A 7,089-nucleotide genomic window follows, 5' to 3' on the forward strand; every position below is an offset into this window, starting at 1 on the left:
ACTCATGAATCATGATTAGGTTGACTTAAACTTGCTTTCGTTTGTTATATCTCTGTTCCCAATGCTTTTATACCTCCCATTACTCCATATCTGTTATATAACACAATCACAAGTAGCTTAATCAGTTCCTTGAAAAAATTTGATTTTTTTTTAAAACCCTAAATAGAAAGATGATGTACCTCAACAATATCTCCAACATTGACAACAAAGGCATTGCGAGGTGGCTTGATTGGTACCCATTGTCCATCGTGTTTGATTTGTAGTCCCATTACATCGTCTTCCTTCTGCATAACTATGGCTAAGCTCCCTTTGTCTGAGTGTGCACTTTGGCCTAGTACTTTGTCAGGCATTGAGCACTGAGGATAGTACGCCACAGACAGAGGTTGGACCAACTCTTGATGTAGTTCGAGAAGAGCACTCTTCTTCATCCCCCATGATCACAAATAGAGACCTGAGAAGCTCCTCTGCAACTCTTCTAACTTCACTTGAATCTCAATAGCCTCCCTGCACCGTTTATAAACAAGTTTTGAGTCAACAAGGGGTCATAATCCTTTTGTGCTACATAAGAGCTAATGTAAACACAATGTAAGAGTGTGGAAGTGTTTTTGTTGCTTAAGCACTATGCTTGTATTCCTCACAAATGCATTGTCGAAATTGATTCTCATATACTGAATGAATTATAAGACTACAAAAAGTATGTATAGAAGATGACAGGTTGCATCAGGTGATTACATGCAATTACAAGATGCACAAAATCAGATGAAAACAATCACATAAATTGAGAGAATGGTAACTCAATTCATTTGAGGAATGGGACATTCTTGCTAAAACACACTGAAGGTGTTGGACATCTTTGGCAAACCAAATACGGTGCAACTTGATTCACAAAAGAAAAATTCGTTTCAAAATGAATCACCAAATCCCAGGGAAACAATTTGCGTTCGCCCTCGGTTCTTCTCCCGATTCATAAGTCAATAATTTAGTACGAATTATTGTTAGCTCAGTGAAGAAAACATCAAATCAAATCTTAAGCACATACGTTGATGTAAAGATATAACTACATATAGACATGCCACGCTAAAGAGATGATGATATGCACAAGAATTATCTCAGAATACAGTCAATTATATTGGTAACATTTTGGTAATCAAATCAAAAGGCAAATGATAAGCCGGCTATCAGATAAATAAACCTTTCAATTTGATCAATCCAGAAATCTGAATCTTCAGATTTCGGATCATTATATCACATGGTTATGTATAGGGGTGGGCACGGGACGGGATGGGACGGGACAGGGGTCATCCCACGTCCCGTCCCACTCTTTTGAATCGGGACGGGATCGGGACGGGACGAGGGTTTTTAAGAATGCATCTCACTCGGGATTAATCCCGGTTGGGACGGGACGAGATCGGGATGGGACGAGACAAATCCCACCTTCATATAAAGTTAAATAAAAAACCTATATTTTTACTTTTTCATTAATAAAATAACATTCAATAATGAAATTTAAAAAAAAATGCATATTATGTTCAAAATATTATAATTTACCATTATTATATGAGTTGATATAATTTTGGAGTTATTAAGAACACAAATTAGTTTCATTTTGATACAAATATATAAGAATTTTTAAGTTTTCATTAAAAGTGGGACGGAACAGGACGAAGCGGGATAAAAATTATTCGTTCCACGTCCCATCCCACTATTATGAAACGGGACGGGACGAACGATTTTAGACCTCCGTCCCGTCCCGTCCCTATAAATTTCGGGACGGGATCGGGATTTTCGTTTTTTATGCCCACCCCTAGTTATGTATACTGAAGTCTTCGTACGAGTCTTTGAATTTATAAAATGTACTGTACCAATGTATTCTGTAAGCTGTGTGTCACTTGTGTTGTTTTGTTCTTGTTTTTTGTTGAAGTTAGGAACATACTTGAATGGAGTTGGCGGCCAAACGTCGAGCTTTCTGTACTGGTGTGGGTAAACGACGAGAACAAGTTTGTCGGACCAGTCCAGCACCTTGTGATCCACTTGAGTATGACCATAGCCTTGTATGTCATTCGGCGGGATTGCAATTCTGTCCTTCTCTTCCAATGGAAGTTCAAAGAACTTCTCCGCCGCGTCCTTCAAGCCCTTGCTCACTTCTGTTGCCACTCCATGATTCACCACCTGCAAATCCAGTTTAGTCTCATTGATATATTTACGTGAAATTGAAATTGTTTGAACTCTTACACAGAACCAGTAGGGTGCACCGTGCACGTATCATGAAATACCTGAAAGAAACCCCATTCCTTCAGCTTGTCGAGCTCCTCTTCGTGCCCTTTTAGGAGCAGGGAGAGATCCATGATGGGAACCTCAGAAGAAAGATGAGGACACAGAACAGCATCGTTTTAAAGGTTTGTTTCATTCCTGAATCCTGATGTATTTTTCTGGTACCTGAAAAGGGTCGGTTGTAATAACCCGATTTTTCGGAATGATGTTTGGTTTGATTTAAATTCTATAAAGTTCTGAAATTCATTTAAAATGAAATTAGTTGTTTGTGACATTACGAAACAAGAACAGAAACGTTCTCGGAACATTTATTTAGAAAAACGTTACGTTTCCGCGACATGAATATCTACTTTTATTCCGTCGCGCGTTTGCGAAAACTTCCTTCATGGAAGTTGTAGAGCTCGTCGATACGATTTTGAGGACATGTCACGCGTTCGAATCGGATATCGGATGTGAAGGTTATTAACGTCGGAAATTAGTTTCCGATTTTGGAAACGAGTATAAAAGGGCATTTTTGAGATTAGGGTTTCCATAATTAGAAAACCCTCTCTCTCTCTTTTCTCTCCACCTCCCTCTCTTCTCTCTCCCCGAAACTCCTCTCTCTCCCTCTCGGCTTCACCGCCGATCTCCCTCCTCCGAGGGACGTGCTCCTCACCGCCGGCACCAGCAGCCTCGCGAGCTCGACGCGACTCACCTCCGAGCAAGACGCGACCCACCTCGCCGCCGTGAAGCTTCGCCGCATCTCACCGAACCCAGCTCGACTGGTTCAAGCTCTCCAACGAGCTCCGGTGCTCCCAAGGCCGAGAATAGGTGAGGTTTCAACTATATTGGATGTTGTGAGTGTTGTTGTGTGATTTTTTTATGAGTTTGGGTTGGATTTGTGGATATCGGAGGAGGATTGAGGGAGAGGAGTTACCGCCGTCTTAGGCGGCGCGTGTGGAGGGCGGCGTGAGGCCGTGGGAAGGAAGAGGGGAGGAAGGAGACGGGTTTGGGGGCGGCGGTGGCGTGCTACGCGCCGGCCTTAGGCTCGGCGCGTGGGCCCCACGCGCTGCCACAGTGAGCGGCGCGTGAGCGCCACGTGCGGTCGCCGGCGAGTGGCGCGTGTACCCCACGCGCCGCCACGTACGGCGACGCGTGAACAGTGATTTCAAACAGTAAATTGTAAAATTTATTTTTACGACGGTGAATGTAAAAAGGTGATTTACGTACGGTAAATGTAAATTACTTTCAGTAAATGTAAAAATTAATTTAGAAGTGTAATTCAGTAATTATTATTTACTGAGACATTATTTACATTTAAATAGTATTCATACGTATAGGAATACGTAAATAGTATGTATACATATAGGAATACGTAATTGATGTGTTTTTGTATAGAAATACGAGAATAGTAAATACATGAATAGTAACTCCGTGAACAGTAAACTCGGAAAACCAGAAATTGCTGAACAGTAACATATAATTACGGTTTCGGCATTTAAAGGTTTACGTAACGATTCTAAATTCTTTTCTTATCTTTTCAAGGTGATCGATAAATTAAGAAAATGAATTACTTTCGGAAATTGTGAAATTACGCACGAGATTATAAGGTGAGTAAAATCTCACTTATTTACGAATCTACCCTTTTGGAGATTTAAGATTATGTAGAATTTTAAAGAATGAAATAGGACATGTATATGATATAGTGGAATATATATATTGTATAAATGGTAAATAGGTATATATATATAGTTTGCTATATTATATACTGTCAGGATTTCGTTGTGAATATGATCACGTTGGTGATGAGATTTATATATCGAGCATGTGATTTGATTTGTACAATATGATATGATGATTATTGTACGTGGTTTTAACATTGAATTTTGTTAAAAGGTGTTGTCTTCGGACGTGATTGATGTCTTCGGACGAGTTTTTGTCTTCGGACGTGATTGATGTCTTCGGACGAGTTTTGTCTTCGGACGTGTTTATGTCTTCGGACCAGTCTTCGGACGTGTTTGGCATGTCGGAACCTAGCCTTTGGCCGGGCGAAAGTTACGATACAGTTAGAGCTCTAGTCTGTCTGCCGGAGTACTGCATGTGAGGAAACAGATGGATTATCGGCTTATGAGTACCCATATATATTTTGATATTGGATGACAGATGGTTTTCCAATGTTGGCGGCGTACTAAATGAGGGGTAACAAAGGTGTACTAGCGCTCATGAGTACCCGTATTATAAATGCATTTGGGTAAACAGAGGGATTGCCCAATTTCTCATGAGCACTTTCATTTTCATATTTTTGGGACAACCAGATGGGCCGTCTATTGACTCATGAGTGCATTTATATTTGTTGAGTTGTGGATTTTCGTATATATTGATGTGCGAGTTATATTTTTATTTTACTCATACGAGCTGTAAAGCTTACCGGGTTTGTGTTTACAATCCTGGTGCACCTATTCGATGGTGTATGGGATAATTCCGCAGGTGTCGATTAGTGGGAATCGAAGGACAACTCTGAAAACTCGAAGTCGTTCATTTTCCATCTTGTGGTGAGGATTTCTTGTGAATTTTTGTGAGAATGTGTGAGGATTATTACATTTTCATTTGATGTAATGTTGAATTATAAATTTGGTGTGTAATAATTGGTTTGTCTGAGTTGTATTGTGAACTCAGTAATGATCCACTGAGACATTGAAACGATTTCGATTTATTGAGATTTATTTTAGCGTTTTCATGACTTCGAAATTAGACTTTCATACTCGAAATTTCGGGGTCGTGACATCGGTCCTCACCATTTCTTGAACATTTGGGAGTGGCGGAACTGGGGCATAAAGGGCTGACTTTGATTCCATTTCTTATGTTCTTCTTTTCAATAACGGTACTCGATCTGGACAAGCACCTCTAATCTAGCTTTATATAGGGGCAGCTGATCCTCTATTACTTGTTGCTATTCCCTTCCCTGATTTTGGTGTCAGCTGAATAATAAACTAAGAACATATGGAATTAGATTCAAACAAATTGAATGAGGTTTCCGCCGGCCCTTTCTGCCATTTGGACATGTCTCTCTCCCTTGCCTATAACACAATTGGGAGTTTTAAGGAAGAATATCTAAACATTTAGCCTTGTTTGTATGAGTTGTATTGTGAACTCAGTAATGATCCACTGAGATATTGAAACGATTATAATTTATTGAGATTTATTTTAGCGTTTTCATGACTTCGAAATTAGACTTTCATACTCGAAATTTCGGGGTCGTGACATCGGTTCTCACCATTTCTTGAACATTTGGGAGTGGCGGAACTGGGGCATAAAGGGCTGACTTTGATTCCATTTCTTATTTTCTTCTTTTCAATAACGGTACTCGATCTGGACAAGCACCTCTAATCTAGCTTTATATAGGGGCAGCTGATCCTCTATTACTTGTTGCTATTCCCTTCCCTGATTTTGGTGTCAGCTGAATAATAAACTAAGAACATATGGAATTAGATTCAAACAAATTGAATGAGGTTTCCGCCGGCCCTTTCTGCCATTTGGACATGTCTCTCTCCCTTGCCTATAACACAATTGGGAGTTTTAAGGAAGAATATCTAAACATTTAGCCTTGTTAGTGATTTAAACTCGTAATGATATCGATTAAATTTATTAGGATTTCTGTTCACTACAGCTAATCTGATACAAAAATTGATCTTAAGTTCCTTATTCAGCCAAAACACTATCAATCATGGACTTGCCTCCAGTGTCACTAGCTCACGTACGTAACAGACTAAACGAGTGGTCGCTTATCCAAGCCCTCATTGAAGGTTGAATTCCAATTAGACCACGTCAATGCATGGCTCATAGAGTTGTCATAGTGCTTTTTCTTAATCTTGATAGGAGAAAGATCTGTCAACTTCCTTAAACCAAATTCCATAAGCTAACTAACATGCAATCAAAATAAACCGTATACAGGATCCACCCTATAGACATCAAATAACATGTTGAAAATCAGAAGTATAACTCCGGAAATAGATCAAATACCTTGACAGGTTAGTGTCTTGGACTAATGTAATAGCACCTTCGATCTCAAATCCCAGATGAAATCCTGAATATATATGATATATCTGAAAGAGATTATATTATAAGATAGAGGAGGGACGGAGAAGCTGGACCTGGTATATATATGATAATATGAAGCATGCATATCAGAATATAAGGGTTTTGGCCGGCAAGTGTAGAAGGACGATGGAGAACACCTTATGTATAGGCAATATAGCTAGCGAAGGGGATCGGATGAGGAAGTATTGAAGCTTTGTGAAGGTACATATATTGGCCTCCATATAGTTGATGAAGATCCAAAGGTGTGGAGGACAAGTCATGAAGATTTGATATGCAAAAGGAGAATTGAAGTTGTTTCCTAATTGGACTAGGTAAAGATTATGGTTTGTTTTTCCTACTAAAGAAGTCTCCACCGATTTGATTATGGGTAGATTGATATATATTTGGGAATATATATTTAGTTAAATGGTGTTTGGAAATTGTTATAGAAAAGGATTCAAAATAAAAGGTGTATTCCATATTCATATGGATTTTTTCCTTTTCTATGTGAGATGTATTAGGAAGGGAAGTTAGGTTTAATTCCTAGGGTTAGGGAATACATGTGGCTGCTATATATATGATGTATATAGGCAGTAGGTTGGGTGGCCTCTAGGAGATACAAGAACAAGAAAAAAAAAGAGGAGAAAGAAGGTGAAACCAAAGAGAAGAAAATTCACAAAAAGAGAAGCTTAGTGCTAGGAGATCTTTGTGACTCCATTGAAGACCTTAGTGGCAACATCAACGTTCTTAGTGAGGTTGATT

The 7,089-nt window shown here is 39.3% G+C and overlaps 1 pseudogene; it reads right to left on the reverse strand.

Annotated features, from left to right (window-relative positions):
- LOC126796184 (protein SRG1-like) lies at window positions 1-5,105 on the reverse strand (annotated as a pseudogene).
- Between the last annotated feature and the right edge of the window lie 1,984 nt (window positions 5,106-7,089).

Source organism: Argentina anserina, chromosome 5 (genome assembly GCF_933775445.1).
Source record: "Argentina anserina chromosome 5, drPotAnse1.1, whole genome shotgun sequence".
Taxonomy (NCBI): Eukaryota; Viridiplantae; Streptophyta; class Magnoliopsida; order Rosales; family Rosaceae; genus Argentina; species Argentina anserina.